General features: G+C 42.2%; 1 protein-coding gene and 1 non-coding gene across 2 annotated transcripts in view; one reads left to right on the forward strand and one right to left on the reverse strand.

Moving 5' to 3' along the window:
- The window catches only part of Tmem236 (transmembrane protein 236), a 47,418-nt gene that overhangs the window by 2,219 nt on the left and 27,450 nt on the right, over nt 1-17,749 (reverse strand). The gene's annotated exons all lie outside the window — the stretch shown is intronic.
- On the forward strand, nt 16,293-16,365 carry Trnak-cuu (transfer RNA lysine (anticodon CUU)). The gene has a single exon. It is a non-coding gene; the product is annotated as a tRNA-Lys (tRNA).

Genomic DNA, 17,749 nt, shown 5'->3' on the forward strand with positions numbered 1-17,749 from the left:
CTAAGAGCCAAACCCCTGTTCTCTGGAAGAGCAGCCAGTGCTCTCACCTGCTAAGCCATCTCTCTAGCCCCATGTCCAGATTGTATGTGGGTTCTGGGTACTGAGTCAGGAAGTCACGCATGCTTGCAAGCCTGTCACTGGCTGAGCTACCTCCTGAGCCCTATAGCACACCATTTGCCAAACACCCAGTCACTTAAACATCTTTTTTGTTGTTGTTGTTGTTGCTAAGATTTTATCAGCTTGGCACAGTTTACTGGAAAAACATCCTGAGAGGTCCTGCTGCCTCAGAAGACAGAAGGTAAAGGGAATGTTAGGGAGGAAGAACTGAAAGTTAAAGAGACAGTGTCAAGAAAAACTTGTTGGACTCAACGTGAAAACATTGTGAGAGAAGTAAATCTTGATTCATGACTAAGACACTTAGTTACTAAGTTAAGAGTATTTATTAGGTATTCAATAAACCTCTGTGATTTTTCGAACTAAGTATTTTTATAAACTACAAAGACTAAATTTTTTTCTCTTTTGTTTATATGTGTATATGACTGGGTGAGTATGTGCATGTGTGTATGTGTGCTTGCATGCGTGTGTGTGTGTGTGTGTGTGTGTGTACATTTAGAAGCCAGAGGTCAACTTTAGGAGCCTTCCACAATTGTTCACTTTCTTTCTCTCTTTTTTTAAAAAATAAAATGTAATTTTTTCCCTTTGTTAAAAATAGACTTTTTTCTTACGTAATATATCTTTATTACAGTTTCCTCTCCTTCTATCCTTCCCAGTTCCTTCCTACTTCTCCATTCAGATCTACTCCCTTTCTGTCTCTCATTAGAAAAAAACCAGGATTTTCCAAGATAATAACAAAATATAGTATAATAAAATAAAACAAAAACTAATACATTGGAATTGGACAAGACAAACAGAAGGAAAAGAGTTCAGGAGAAGGCAAAAGAACTAGAGACACACTCATGGATCCCGCAAAAACACCAAACTGGAAACCGTAATATATACACACAGGGCCTGGTGCACACTCATGCAGGCCCTGTGCGTGTTGCTTTGGTCTCTGTGAGTTCACATGAGCTCTGTCTTGTTATCCTGGTGTCCTCCATCGCCTCTGATTCTTATAGTTTTTCAGCCTTGTCTTCAGGGGGGTTCCCTGAACCCTGCAGGTAGGGATTAGATGGAGACTTCCCATTTAGGGCTGAGTGTTCCAAGGTCTCTCACTCTCTGCATAATATCTGGGTGTAGATCTTTGTATTCTCTGACTGTGGCTGAGCAACAGCTTTGGTGATCAAGAACCAGAGAGTAGACAGTCCAGGAACTTAGGGTAAAACCAAATTCTACTGTTCTGGAGAAAAGAAGTAGCAACAAAATAACTCCTAAAGACATTTGGTTATGTTCATAGATCAGTGTTTTCCACATTTTTTTTAATTTTTTATTTAAAATTTTTTTCAGACAATTTATCTTGACTACATTCTTTCATTTCCTCAAACTCCTCCCAGATCTCCCCCACCTTGCTAACAACCTAACTTGATGTTTGTTCTCTCTCTTTGATTTTTTTGTTCACAAAAGGTAAACAACGAATTCCCATGTCTTACCGTTTTTCTGTGCATGTTGTGTACTCTGGTTATTCCAATTTTATGATCAGTTTTCATGTTATTGAAGCCTTAGTAACTTATATTTCTAACAATTTTACTTATTATTGCTACCAGTTATTTATTTTGTTTTGTTTTTTAAGGAAAGGTCTCTCACTGAACCTGGAGCTCACTGGTTTGCCAAGGCTGGTTGGTCATAAGCTTCAGGTCTGTCCTTCTCCATACCCTTCTCTTGTACCTACCTCAGCAACCCAGTGCCTGGTTTTCTGCTTGGGTGTTAGGGATCCATAAGAACATGGATCTAGTACTTGTCTGTAACCCCTAGGTACCTCTTTACCCAAATTAGAAGCCACAGTGGCTTGAATAGGTAGCATTTCACAAACAATACTAAGAAAATGTGACATTCCATAACTTATTACGGCTTTAAAAATCTGTAAAATTCTCTCTTTAAACTCAGATGTTTTCTTCTATATGTCACCAACTTTTAAAGAATTCAGTAGACTGTTGAAAAGATAGCTCAATTGGTGGAGTACTTGCTGTGAAAACATGCCAACTAGGGTTTGGTCCCAGAAGTCACATTTTTCAAAAAGATTTCTGGATGTGGATAGATGGAGACAGGCAACAAGGATTTAATGGGCAGCCAGCCTATCAAAATTATCAAGGACCAAACCTGTGGGGAATCTTGTTTCAAAAACACAGGAGCTCAGGGTGACCTCTGAGCTGTCTATGTATATGCTGAGTAAGTTTCCTCCATGATTGAAACAGTCCCTCCTCTAGGGAAGCTCTTTAAGCAGGGAGGCAAAGAACTCAAAACAGCTTTAGGAAGTCCCCGAAGCTGACCAGATTCACTAGGCCCCTCCCTCCTGGAGGAAACAAAGTTGAGAGTCCCTCTCAGACTAAGGAAACTGAGTTGCAAAGAAGACTCTGTAGTCAGAGGAAGCTACCTGGAAGAGATTTAGACCAATTGAGGCACCCAGGAAAGACACTCTTCCAAACTGTTGAGCTGCCTGGAGGCTGTGCAGTATGCTCCAGGTTCCCAACTTTTGTGAGCTGTTACCCATACTGGGTTGGGCTTTGGTGATACAGCTGTCTTTGAGTCATTTACCCACAGTGGGATGGGCTTTGGTGACACAGCTGTCTTTGAGTCATTTCTGCTTCTGTAAGTAACCACTCAACCATATTCCTGTAAGTAACCCCAGTTAAATTCATTGGTTCACCAAGCTGGACTTTGGTGGTATCTGTTCTTTGTTCTGTTGTGGGATCCCTATCTGAGGTGAATAGATGAGGGTGCTACATCTCCCCCTTAAAAAGGTTTTATTTTTCACTATATAACACATGCATATATTTCATATGCACATTTCATATATATATGAAAGAAGTCAAGAGAAATTTTATTTCTTAGAGTATGTGATGCCATAGAGAATTCTCCTTTGCTCCACTTAGAAGACAAAGTTGTTTGTATGAACAACTAAATCTTGAAAGTTGTAAAAAGAAAGGGAGGTGCAAAACAAAAGTACTGGGATATATATTACAAGAAAGCAGAAGGGGGTCCCTATTCGAGAGGATGGAGGGGACCAGTAAGAGAGGGGAAGAGAGGACAGAGAAAGCCAAGGGGATATTTATGAGCTGAATAGGATTGCAGCACATCAATAAAAAGAAAAACAAAAAATCTTTTGCCAACATCAAGAACACCGTGCACATTGCCAGCTTGACAAATGGTTGCAAACTCAGCTTGTTTCAAGGCCAGGAAGTGGCACTGTAAGAAGTGATACATTAACTCATCATAAATGGTCGCTGAGAGTTGAACTATCTCAGAAGAGCTGTTGTTCAGAACACCGAGTTCTCAGCTAGTGTTTGGTTTTGAAGAGATAGTAGGAGTCTGTATGTATTTGTTGAAGTTGGGTCTGGAAACACCACATGCCATGCCAGCTCAGTGGAGACTAGTTTAGATTTGGGGATGTCATCCTGATTTCCAGGGTGACTGGCTCAAACTATGAAGTAGAGCTCTCTGTCTTCCAGTGGGGTAAAAGGGGTGAAAAGGCCAAGAATCATTTGGGCCATTGGAGCAGAGGAGCAGTGGACTACCAAGAACAGAAACACCGTGAGTTCACATCTGGGCCCAGGACTAACATCCTTCCCATGTTAACACTGCTTAAATGTCTTCTTACAGCTGACATTCCTTTTCTTGCTGTAGTTATTGGTTCTGTTTGGTCAAAGCTGTATGTGTATGAGCATAATGAAGCTTAGAGAATACAATATACTCATTCCCTGGGAGGTTCAAGGTGCCCTAAACAAATTGAAAACCATAGTGAATTTGTGTTAGTGGCTGAAATAGCTTTCTGTCTTCACTGTACTAAATGAACAATTAAACAGCATTATTTTGATAACAGCGAAACATTTCAGGTGTATTTTTTTTTGGGGGGGGTGGATTTTCGAGACAGGGTTTCTCTGTGGTTTTGGAGCCTGTCCTGGAACTAGCTCATGTAGACCAGGCTGGTCTCGAACTCACAGAGATCCTCCTGCCTCTGCCTCCCAAGTGCTGGGATTAAAGGCGTGCGCCACCACCTCCCGGCCAGGTGTAATTTTTGCCTGCTTTACTTTACCGTTTACTTGTATTGATTTATTTCTGCTTCTCACTTACTCCCCTGATGTCTGTGAAGGCTTTTGTGGAGAAAATAAGATACACCAGAGAAAATTGGTAGTGAAGCACTTTTAGGTGATATGTATTCCTCTTACAAAGAAAAGAAGGCAATACATTATGTACATAGAATGAAGAAAAGTGATCAGGAGGAGCATGGGGAAGGGAACTTAAAAAGCCAGGAATGAAGTGAATACTAAAAGTCACAAATTAGACACCCAACTGCCTCTTCTGATCAAACAAATGTTAGAGAACCACATAGCAGCTGGGCATGGTGTGTACACTCATAATCCTAACACTTAGGAGTTTGAGGCAGGAGGATCACCATGAATTCAAGGGCAGTCTGCAAAGCAATGTAACAATGTAAAAGCAATGCAAATCTATGCTGCAAGATTTTGTCTCAAAAAGTAAAAAGGGCAACCAGATAAACAAAATCACTGCACCAGGCCTAAGTTAGACTTTAGAAAATAATGAAGCAAATGGCATGGAAATGCAGCTCAAAGTAAAGACGCTGAGTCTCCTGTAGTCAAAGCAACTAGGATAAAATAATACACGATGGTGAAACTTGAAAAGGAAAGTACAGTCATCCCATGGGATTGGTTCCTAGAATGTTCACGGGATGCCAGATCCAAGGACGTTCTAGCTCGTGATAAGAATGATGCAACATTTACAAATAAGTTATTTATATCCTCCTGTAGAGTTTAAATCTTCTCTCTATTCCTAGTAAATATGATACAGCAAGAATGTCCTATGGTTGTTATGATATATATTTTTTAAGGAATGATAAAAATAATTCAGTGTGTGGTCAATGCACCTGTAGTTTTTCTCAGGCATTTGCTTTTTGATATGTCGAACTGTGTGTGCACACTAGCAAATGGGTGTTGTACTCAGTTGTGCTCCCGTGTGTGCACACTAGCAAGTGGGTACCCTACTCACTTGCTCTCTACCTTATTTTTTTGTCAGGCAGAATATCTCACTGAACCTAGAGCTAACAGATTCAGCCAGAACTAATGGCCAGCAAATTTTAAAGATTCTCTCGTCTCCACTGTCCCAGCTCTGGGATTACAAGTCCCTGACTTTTTATACATGGATTCTAGGGGTTTAAACTTGGGTTTGCCTGCCTGCACAGCAAGCACATTTCCCACGGAGCCATCACCCCAGACCTCTCAAACATTTCTGATGTAAGGTTGATGAATCTGTAGAAGCAGAAACCATGGCTGGTGGGGAAGACAGGCAACTGTATAGTCTGTGATGAAATGCAATCATGGGGGTCTCCAAATAGCCACAGGAGTCAAGGGGAGAGCTCCTCTGAGCAGTGACAGATGCAGAAGGAACTTGACAGGAAATGGGAATATCCTTCAGTTATCAGAAATGAAACGTGTTGCTGAGAGACTGGAAAAGCAGAATAGAAATGCCGTGGGGAGCTGACTTACTTTCTTCTGTGCATCAGGCACAATTCTAAGCTCTTTGTATTTTTTTCTTTTTTTTTTTATTTTTTTATTGAAAAAAATTTTCCGCCTCCTCCCCGCCTCCCATTTCCCTCCCCCTCCTCCCGCCCCTCTCCCCCTCCCCCCACTCCTCTTCTCCTCCCTCTCCAACCCCAAGAGCAGTCAGGGTTCCCTGCCCTGTGGAAAGTCCAAGGTCCTCCCCACTCCATCCAGGTCTAGGAAGGTGAACATCCAAACTGTCTAGGCTCCCACAAAGCCAGAACATGAAGTAGGATCAAAACCCCGTGCCATTGTCCTTGGCCTCTCATCAGCTCTCATTGTCCGCCATGTTCAGAGAGTCCGGTTTTATCCCATGCTTTTTCAGTCACACTGGAGCACCGGACTGAGCTCCCAAGGTCCTAACGAGGAGCAGAAGGAGGGAGAACATGAGCAAGGAAGGCAGGACCTCGAGGGGTGCACCCACCCACTGAGACAGTGGGTCTGATCTATTGGGAGCTCACCAAGGCCAGCTGGACTGTGACTGAATAAGCTCTTTGTTTTAAAAAGAAAAAACACAACCATATGAAGAACATTGTTTTCGCCTTACAATGGTGAGTGAAGTAGGATACAGAGAGATTAAGTGCTATTTCCAGTGTCACAAAATCCACAAGCAGAAAGAACAGAACTAGAGTCCCAATCCCGTAAAAACTATATACAATCTCTGTGGTAGACATAGATTAAATAAAACATTTGGAGCCAAGATTAATGTTTCAGACTTTATTCTGAATTAGGTAGTAGAAACTTTAAAAAAAGGATCTGAGCGAGAGAAAGCCCACATAAAGGAGAAAAGAGGTCAAAGAGGACCAGTGAGGTCAGCAAAGGCACAACTGACAGTAAGAGCTTGATTATCCAGACACAAAGAATTACTCAGAAAAAAAAATGGTATTAGTCTTTCAACAATCTCTAAACTTTTTTCTCCAAGAATAACACATTCTAAAGAAAACTAATCTATGATTCACACAGAATATTGTGAGAAACTACAGAAAATTGACTGTTGTTTTAATATTTCTTTAAGAAAAAACAGGCAGTCACAAAGCTTGTTTCAGAACACTTTTAGAAGACAGGAGGAAAAGAAGGCAACATATTTGAGTGTGTGCCAAAGGAAATAACGGGCATTGCGAGTTTAACACTACAGACTCCTTGAGGCAGGAAAGACAAACAATAATGCCAACTAACCAATGATGGGGGGTGCCTCCTACCTCACAAGGCCCCTTCAAAGTAGGACTGGGTCGATGTCTAAGAATATTGACTAGTGTGTGACCCCTACAACAGCTATAGATGTGTTTAAAAACAAAAGGCAAAAATATTGGAGAAGAACAGAAAATCAAGAAGGTGAAACAAACAGTAGTAGAAGCTTGTTACATTGTGGTTGTGGGTAGCTTCATGCCTATGGGGAAAGTCCAAAAGTTTGAGAAATAGGGTAACACGGCTGTCTTAACAACATCATGAGATGATTCCTTGTATTTTCCCATCCTCACCACAAAGAAGAATGCACCCCAGATCCCCACAGATAGAATATCTGGAGTAGAGAGAGCTTATACCCTCCAACAAGAGTTCACAGTGTGTACCAACTCCCAATTCTGTGATCAGTAGTCAGGGATTCCTCTTGGTTTGTGCATTGTTTTTTGTAGGTATGTTTACAACACAGAAACTGGCAAGTACTATGAATCAGGGGCTGGGAGGTGGTTCTTAGCTAAAGTGTTTGCTATGCAGGCAGGAGGACCTGAGTTTTGATGCCAAGAACCCACATAAAGGATGTTGGGGAGGCAGAGACTGGAAAATCATGAGGGGTCAAACTGGCCAGTCAGTCTAGCAAAACTGGCAAGCTCTAGATTTAGTGAGAGACCCTGTCTAAAAAAAAAAAAAAAAAAAAAAAACTAGGTAGATGACTGATATGGACATCCTGACATTGATTTCTGCTCTCCACATGTACACACACATGTGCCTACGCACAATCACACACATACACACATGCACACATACATATGAACATGTATATACACACAAACACAAAACTAGAAGTCAGCTTCCCCACTTAGAGTTCTAGAGCAGCTGGATAAAAAGTGACCAACACAATATTGACTGTTTCCAAAACCATGTGAAATTTCCCCCGAAATGATGAAGGGGGGGAGAGCGAAAAGCAAGAGGTGGAAGAGAAGGAGAGGAAGAAGAAGGCATGAGAATGACGGCAATGAAGAAAAGGAGCAACAACTCAGGGCAACCAGCCCACCATGGTTTTGGGAAGGGCTCATGAGCACACATTCCTAGCTGTGAAATAGCTGCGCCAATTCCATGCAACAGAGGATGCATTGTTATTCAGAAAATTCAGAAAGCCCAGTGTCCACTTTCAGTTCCCTGTTGAGCACTGCACGAGACTGCTCATAAAAGCATGTGCCATCTCTGGGTTTTAGGCAGTGGGAACTGTTAAAGGGACTCTTATCTAAGGGTACAACTGGAAGGTTGGAGGTTTAGATGGGTCTAACACTGACCAAGAACTGCTGAAACTTGGTGCAACCGTGTTTGGAAAGAGGGATTCCATTTTTTGAATGTTGAAAAAGCTTCCAGATCAGAACTTCCTAGCCCCTAGCTTCTCATACAGGCTGTTCTGGCCTTCCTCCACAATTAAAATAAGGTCGGAAAATAGGGATGCTTTACTATGTGTATAAACAGAAAAATCACAATAGTATACATTTATAGCATATGTATTCCTAAATATGATATATATATATAATGTAAAATAGCGTGCCAAGTATTTTTAACCTCTGAAGGTGAAACACTTAGTATGTCCTGTATTGTTGCAAATAATTGGGGGATTCAAGTGTCTAGACAGAGACTAGAGTTAGAAATGCTGATAGGAGCCCCAATCTGAGTGACAAATGGTGACACACAGGAAAATGAACTCATTCCCTGCCTTCAGAGTACCCATTTCAGCTTTATTTACACATACTCTGGAGTCTGTTAGCACCGGGGAACAACGAACCTCCTGGGAAAGAAACAACTCACAGTAAGGTAGCAAGCCAAAGCATGAAAGCATGGTCCAAAAACAACGCCCCTGACTCAGCAGACAAAAGCACTCCAGAGTCCTGCATAGTCTCTATCACTCAGATCGGCCCCGGGCCCCTTCTTACACAGGCTGTATGACTGAGTCCCTTCTCAAGCCCTTGAGAACATCAGGAAAAGCTGGCACAGTGGTCTGAGAAACTATGTAGCTCTGTGGTGAGAGATGCGGCAGGGACTTGGACCCAGAAAAGAACAACAGCATAGTGCAGCATTTGTATAGCCCCACAGAACCCAGGAAGACAGAGAGATTCCACCGGCAGCAGCTGTCATTCACCCGATTGCAGAGGCCTCTCAGATTCGAGCAGCGCTGAGGGTCCTGGAGCCAGGGAATGAAAGTGCTGATGTGTTTACTATTCCCAGAAGACTGTAAGCTCATAGAAAGCAGCTTTTCCTCATTTCCCCCAGACCAACTATACACACCCAGTGAAATGGGTGCTGTGGTGGAAACAGAGCAGAAGGAAAACAAGGTTTCCAGAGATAGGATGCCACCTTCCACATGCACACAACATAAACAAGGAGCGAACATGTGCTCATTGTGCAAACAGTCCCCACTTGTCTTAGGTAAGAACATGGAGACATGGAAATTCAATAGCCCGAGCCTGGCATCTTAAACTTGTCTCGGCTAATATAGCTGTAGAAAACGGGGCTTGCTCTTTATCGTAAAGGAATACACACTGCATTCTTTATATCCCTTTACTTTTAATCCTCTGAAAATCTTAATATTTATTTCCAAAGTATATGGCAAAGTATATTGTAGTCTTGCTTTCTATGCTATAATTGTTTATGGCTCTTTGCCCACTGTAGGCAAAAGTAAGCATTTTGTAACACACTGTTCAAAGCATTTAAGGCTGAAGCTGTGGGGATGGTTCAGGGGGCACAGCACGTGTTTGCTGGCATTTGGAGCTGAATTTGACCAATGCCAGCATACAAATCTGGGGAAGAGTTGGTGCATGCTAATCTTCATACTGGGAAGTCAGAGGCAGGCAGATCCCTGGGACTTCCTAACAAGCCAGCCTAGCCCAGTTAGTGAGCCCCAAGCCGGTAAGAGGCTAGGTCTCAAAATTCAAGGAGAACAGTTCCTGAGAACCAACAGAGAAGATTGAACTCTGGCCTCCAGACACATGCCTGTGTGCGTGCACGCATGGCACACACACACACACACACACACACACACACACACAGAGCCAACCTAATCAAATGGAGCCTAAACTCAAGGCAATTTAGCACTAATGCCCTATGTCTGCTGGCATGAGGCCGATGCTTGGAGCTCTCATACTGACAGCCAGTGCGTCATTAGGAGACAAAATCAGAAATGTCACTCTACTCTCCCCCATAGTCCTGGAAATGGTCACTTATTTCTCCAGAAAAGGAAAAAAAAAATATCCTAGAACTACAGTGTTCTGAAACTTCCTTCTCTGTAGCAAAGGGACAGCAAGGAAGGAAACAGACTCATTCTTGGCATAGCCCTGAACACAGTGTTCCTCAGACTCAGTCCCAAGCAATTGCAAAACCACACATGATAGAAACCCAGCTCACACTGTATGTGTGCATATTGTTTAATAAGCTATTCCTTAAGAAGAAGCAAAGAGGAACTCAAAATGGCATTTTTATTCAGAAAAAAAAACCTGTGCCCCTTCCTGTTTGTGGGGGTTTAATACGTATACACAATCTATTGTGAGTATATTCACCCCATTGCCCTCTGGTATCCCTATCCTTCACTTTGACACCATTCTTCTTTCCTGAATCCCCACTGGCTGCACCAGAACAGAAAATGACACCTTTTCTCACTTTGCTTCTTTTAACCTTTTTAAATAAAACCACGTGTTTTATATTCAATTTAGTTAAGGTGGGATGAGCTGCATTCTAAAAAAAATTGGGAGGTAATTAAGTCCTTTGGATTTGGATCTAGTCCCTCAGAGTTGAAGTGGTATTTGCCATAATCCCCACTACTTCCTGTCTCCAGGCAGTCTCATCAGAGTAGAAACTCAGTGGCCTGGGGCGCTTTCAAAAGCTTACAGGGGGCAGAGTGTGTCTGCCTCCTGTGTTTGAATCAGTGAGTACATATGTACTCTCAATTTTTAAATTCACTTTTTCATACACACTACATTTTGGTTATATTCTTTTTTTGGGGGGGGGGGTTTCGAGACAGGGTTTCTCCGTAGCTTTTTTTTTTTTTTTTTGGTTCCTGTCCTGGAACTAGCTCTTGTAGACCAGGCTGGCCTCGAACTCACAGAGATCTGCCTGCCTCTGCCTCCCAAGTGCTGGGATTAAAGGCGTGCACCACCACCGCCCGGCTTGATTATATTCTTTCTCCTCCCCCAGCTCCTCCCAGTTCCTCTCCACTTAGCTTCATGTTCTTTCTTTCTCTCAACTCCACAAAAAACAGAAATCAAAAGTAAGTAAACAATGAAAAAACCCAATAAGACAAACTAATATAAAACAAAAAGTGCACACAAAAAAAAACATGGGTTAGCCAACTACTCCTTGGCACAGGACCTGCCCTCAAGAGTAGCTGAGATACCCAATGGCACTCGGTTAGAGAAAACACTTGGCTTGGCAGAAGGTATCAGTCACAGAGAGCCTCCTGTGTGGGAGTGGGACTTTGTGTCCACTTCCCCTTCTCAGCTCTGGGATTTTGTCTGGTTTGAACCTGTGCAGGTCTTGGGTGTGTTGTCGTAATTCCTGTGCGTTCCCTTGTGCATCAGCCCTGTTGTGTCTGGCACTTAACGATCTTTCTGCCTCCTCTTTGGCATAGATCCCTGAGCCCTGAAGGAAGAGGTCTAGCAAACACCACTTAAGATGTTTTTTTATTTTGATGTCTTACTATATAGTCCACGCTTGCTGTCTTCCTGCCTCACTATCCAAGTGGAGAGAGTATAGCATGCAACATGCATACTAGGCTTGAAGAGACTCTCTTGGGTTGACTTTTAAGGCCCCTCATATATGTTAACAGGTGGCTTTGGGTTCAGCACAAATAACTTAAAAGTCCCACTGTATTACCATTGTCATTCAGTTAAGACTTGATGTTTGGGGGCTGGGGATTTAGTTTGGTGGTAGAACATGTGGTTAGTGTATACAAGGACATAGGTTCACTCTATAGCTCAGAAACAGGAAGAGGAGTTTAAGGAGGAGGAGAGTCAGGAGGAGAGAGAGATGGGAATTACATTTTGATAAACCCTATCAGAAAGACAGCCAGAGGGAGGGTTCCTTTCTTGCTTCTCTCCCTTCCCTACAAGCTGCTGAAGCTGGATCAGTTCGCCCATTCCACCTTTTCTACAGCTGATGTACAGATTTCTCAGCATTGCTGAACAAAGTCACCTACTGCCAATCGGAAGCAGAAGAAATTCTTTCCACATTGTTCCCAACAAGTTTCTCATGATCCTGTTAACCTCCTCCTTGCCTACATCACCCCTGTTCCCCCTAACATGAGCCCAGGTCTTCCCTAACTGCACGCTCCCCCTCCAGCCATCTCTATTGCTCTCCACACTAAGTGTGCATCCTATTGCATGAGGAAGCTGTGACAACACCGCGGTCAGTTACCCATGGTTTATTTCTCCCTTTTCTTATTTTCACAGTTGAAAGCCATCTAGGAAGCTTTAAAAGTCACTAGTCCTGTGTACGAACATTAAATAACAGAATAATATATAGCCTCTAAAACAACTGTTATAGCCACAGCCTTGCTGCTCAAAATACATATTAGCTGTCGCTGGATGCAGCCTGGGTTTCAAAAACACAAGACCCCTTAATTGATTCTAATAGATAGCTGGGGATGAATACAGCTGCTCTTAATTCAAGACACACAAAGTCTCATCTGGTGAGGTTTTCTGTTTAACAATCTACACGCATTCAATCTGGCCCCAGAAGCTCCAGATCAGCCACTGGAATACTTAGCTCTAATATCTTTAATGTACTCTATTAAGGAATTTATTTTAATTTCATTTGGTGTGTGTGTGTGTGTGTGTGTGTAGTATACACATGCATGCAGAGCACAGAGGAGGATACTGAGTATCTATCACACTCAGCCTAAGGCCCCTAAATCAGAGCTTCACACTGAATCTGAAGTTGGCTGGCTGGCTGGCTCCCATTAACCTCCAAGTTCCTCCTGTCTCATAGGCCACAGTACTGTAGTTACAGACATATGAGGAGCCTCCCTGACACATGAACACACGAACAGCCATGACGAGCTTTTTATGTGGGTGCTGAGGCTTTGAACTCATACGCTCTTGCTTAGGAAGCAAGTGTTCTTACCTACTGGCCTATCTTCCCAACTGCTGTAGGTGATTTTATATGCTATATTCATCAGAAAAGTAGAAATAGAGGAGGCATAAGTTGAAAACCTCTACTGAGTCAAGTAAATTAATGTATTATTTTACTTAATTTATTAACTATTTATGAATTAGCAAATTTATATCCTATACACAATTCAACAGACAGGGTCTCCCTATGTAGCAAAGACTGACATGCAACCTAGGGTTCTCCCGCCTGAGAGTGGAGTATTAGGATTGCAAGGGTGGCCGTCAGACCCAGGTTCAACTTTTCCTCATTATACTTCATCAGACTTAGTTTTCATGTAGAAAAAAAGAAAACTTTTAACCATAATGACAAAGACCCAAACCAATAAGGAGAAATTGGTAGCCTGAACCAAGAAAAAAATAAAAATTCTTTCTATCAGAACCACCATGACAGAACTGAAAGGCACTGATGCTGTAGCCATGGCAGCCAGAGCTTAGCTTCCCCAACATTCATGCCATAACCACCCAGTAGAAAAAAAATCATACTTCATTACTAAGAACTAAAAGTTACCAATGAAACAAAACTATGCTGACTAGCACTATAATTTTAACTAATGTAAACTCTGAAAGTCATATGATACATTTTGCCTCTGAAATTGGCAAAAACAGGGTAAAGGACAAAGTTGAGAAGGCAAGCGTGCGTGCTGGCCCTACTACTTAGGAAATTAATTAGAGCATTTGGAGAGAGTCATTTGGCTACATATATTAAAAGTCTTACAATCTTATGTGGACCTTGCATCAGAAATCATACACAGGAGCATGTAACCTAAAGAAATATTCACCTGAGCTACTAAGGTCCCTGCAGTGCTTAGCCTCTGGCTGTAAGTCAAAACGAAGGCATGAAGGAGCTGGACTAGGGCCCTTGTGAGCAGATTTATTGGAAAACCTTACCCTGCCAACATCATACCTGGCACCACCTTCGCTCTGCAGAGCGCTGAGGTTTTCCACTCAAATAGACTACTGACCTCATCCCCAGCAAGCCTCTGAGTACGCAGAAAGCTCGAATGCAGTCCAGCCACTATTGCCACACACCGTCCTGGCTTCCCGTCCCCTTCTATATTTCCCTGTGTGAGCCGCCAGCCTGTAGTAGTCTCTGTCTTCTGGCAACGTGGTTGCCAAGGAGTCTGGGCATGAACAGATGCTCCGGGTCTTCTGAGGACACTCTGCAGTCATCATCCTGATATCTTTAGGCTACAGTCCAGAGGTGCTTAACTCTTTCCATTCCCAGCTTCTGTTTGCCCATTCACCTCCCTGAGAGCCTTCTAATTCCCCCACGCAGTGCAGGGTCACTTTAAATCAGATTACTTGCATTGCACTATACATGTGTTCTGCCCTTAATGTGTCTTCTCCTTCCCGGGTCAAACAAACATTGCTTGACTTGTTCTAACCACGCCCCTTTCCTTCTGTAATAACAATGCCTGTAATAGAAAGATTTTTAAAAAGAATAAATCACAAATCTAGGTGCCCAACAAGATTTGCAATGTAAATCATTAATATAATGGAGTTATTTTTGACCAACAAAAATGGTGATATCATTGATAAAAATAACAAGAACAACAAGTTCACTATACACTGTAGGAGAAAAATCACAAGATAAGTTGCTTTAACTGAATATGTAACAAGAGCCCATCAGTCATAAATCTCTAATTTGTATCATATAGTTATAGTTGGTTAATTTGTTTTTCTTTTTAGAACCTTTATATTATAACTTCTTTAGATGAATATATATTGTTTTTGAAAAAAAGTCACAATGAAAGATTCAAAATATTGTAATGAAAAAGTTGTGTGGTTTCCAAGAGCACTGTGCCTCGACTGTATGTATTCCATCAGAATAGGCTTGCTGGGCCTACAGGCTAAGTAGGTGTAGGTTCTGAGCATCAGGAACCACCGTCAGGCTTTGTGTGGGGCTCCTTATGCCTTTAGATGGTACAGAGCCATGCTTTCCTGGGAGCCGGGTCTACAGAGCAACCAGGCTGCTTCAGTCACTGCACTGCCCTACAGGAGGCTCAGTCTAGGAACAAGCTCCTGGATTAGTGGTCTTCAAACCTTTGGAAGAAAAACCTCCTGTTATCTCCAGACAGAACTTTATGTAAAACATCTCCTAAACAAAAGCCCTGTTGTCTGGCTGAAGCAGGGACTGTGACTGAGACCTTTGATCTTATTAAACCTCCTTTACTTCCTTTTCCAAGTCCTCTCCCCCAGAGTTTACATGGCACCTCTTGAAGCTGTTTTGCAGGTTCGCAAAGTGACAAATTGACAGACTAGTCATAGATGGTTTTAAGAAGGCAACTTCTGTTCCAGTAAAAGGTTTGTTGACTGATGGTATAACATCAAACCAAGTTACTTTTACTTCTGGAGCACGCCCATGGGTTACATGTACTCTTGACTTCCTTGAGGTCTGAGCTTGGTCAATGGCGAAAGATTCCTCTCTGCTCACCTACAAACCTGCAAAACTCAGACCTCTCCCTTGGTCTCTGTTGGCCTCTAGACCCTTATATGACCTGAGTGTTCCTTCACCTGTAGTCCAACATAGTATTTACACACAAACTCTCTAGCACTTTAACAATATACTCTTAACATTTTGCAACATAGGTTCCAAACTAGACTGCAAACTCTACTTAGCTGAGCTAGGCTGATAGGACTAAAAACTCCCACTTCGCCATTGATATTATTGTGTTTATGTTTGCATCTTCCTGTTTCTATGGGGTTGAGAGATCTTGATAGAGACAGAGGAGGAATCAAATGATATATATCACTAGGATACAGGTGATGGAATATCTATTATAAATCCTGAAGTAAGGAGACTTATGACTCCTCTAGAAAAGTTACTTCAAATGAAATCTGACTCTACTAGATCCAGTTTCGGGTCTTTTGGTAGGGGAGAATAGTATGTTGTCCAGTCGAAAGTAATGGGTATTGTTTGAAATCCCTGAAGCCCAGGCAACATGTTAGCACCTGTACATTCTACAGCCAATGGGCTGTGTTTCCAAATGAAACTTCCCATCTTCTGTTTGCAGCTTCTCCAGAAAAGTAAACTTTGGTGGAAGAAGTCAGTATTCCAGCTGGCAGGAAAAGAGACAATCTACCCAAATACAGAAAGCATACCAAGGCTCGTTGCATGATGGAGGAGTTACTTTCATTTAATAAAGAAACTGCCTTGGCCCATTTATAGGCCAGCCCTTAGGTGGGTGGAGTAAACAGAATGCTGGGATTAAAGGCGTGCGCCACCACCGCCCGGCTAGCTCAGTCGGTAGAGCATGAGACTCTTAATCTCAGGGTCGTGGGTTCGAGCCCCACGTTGGGCACCAAAATGTGGTGGCTCAAATGAATGCATACAGATCATATAGATATATACAGCTTTAATAAGGAAATAGACTTACAGGACCACAGGTTCCCGCAGAGCACAGCGGAGCAAAAGAAGAAAAAGGGGCTGCTGGGATCACGCCCGGCAGATTTATCCGTAAACATTAGCCCGAGGCGAACACGCCCCCAATGGGTGGGGCTATATCCCTACAGTTGCAGATGCTAAGCACGGGGCTAACCCTGTTTGGATCTGAGCAGGGTAAGCAACCACACGCCAAAGACAACTATGCTAAAAGCGGGACTTCTGGAACAGTCACTAGTCTGAACAAAGAGGAACACAGGAGACTTAGAAGGAGTTGGGATCTGAAATGAGAACAAGAACAAGATGACCACTGAAAGCAAAGTAGAAGTGGTTGATACTCAGCTATCTGGACCCACGAGTAAGAGCACAAAAGAATCAGCATGAGCCTTCTTTTAAAGTAGGAGCAAGAACAAGATGGCAGAGGATGAGGAAGTAGAAGTGCCATCATTAATAGGAGAGTCAGCTAGAAATGAGAGCTTTGGGCTATTTTTTTGCATTCTTGTCATTTGTTGTCATATCTGGACACACAGAGATCCCTGTGCCTGCAGACTACTCCCATGGGGGTTCGTTTTAGGTGAAACACTGCCCTTAGAAACCATGCTGTCATATCATTGGACACCTCAGCATTCTCGCTGGTGCACACCTGTAATTAAAGCCTCGGGTGATGGAGGCAAGAAGATTAGGAGCTAAAGGTCAGCCTGGACTACACAGCTAGCCTGTCTTTGCAAAAATGATTTTTAAAACCAATGTGTTTAAGCAGTAAGTTTCAGAGGATAAAGGAGAGTATACTATTGACTCAAAAGGCTTGTGATTTATTAATACTACTAATATGCATACTGAAATGAAGGTAGAGTATCTGAGTTCAAAATCTACATAAATATTAAATATATGTGACATTAATATTTGTAAAGGCATTTTGAACAAGTTCTAGCTTTTAAAGTGTGATTTTATTATCGAATTGCAGAGCTAATACAATATATTTTAGTCAACCCTCTTAAGTTTGGGCAGAAAGGGGCTGGAGGAGGGTCTCAACTAAGAAGTGCAGAACTTTGTTCTGTTCTAGTCCCCTTTCCAAGACTGCTTTCAAAGCCTTTATGTAGTTTTTATCACTGTTGGATACAGAATATACATTCCAATAATCACTATAGACAATAAAGTGCCATTAACTTGCACTAAAAAAAATATGTAGGTGCATTTAAAAAAAAAAAGAACCTTCATTTGGGCAGAAAGTTCACACCAATATGCAAAATACAGAGTCCTCAGGAATAGAAAAATCTGAAAACAGATCTGCAGCTTTAAGGAAC

The sequence above is a fragment of the Chionomys nivalis genome, chromosome 13 (assembly GCF_950005125.1).
Source record: "Chionomys nivalis chromosome 13, mChiNiv1.1, whole genome shotgun sequence".
NCBI lineage: Eukaryota > Metazoa > Chordata > Mammalia > Rodentia > Cricetidae > Chionomys > Chionomys nivalis.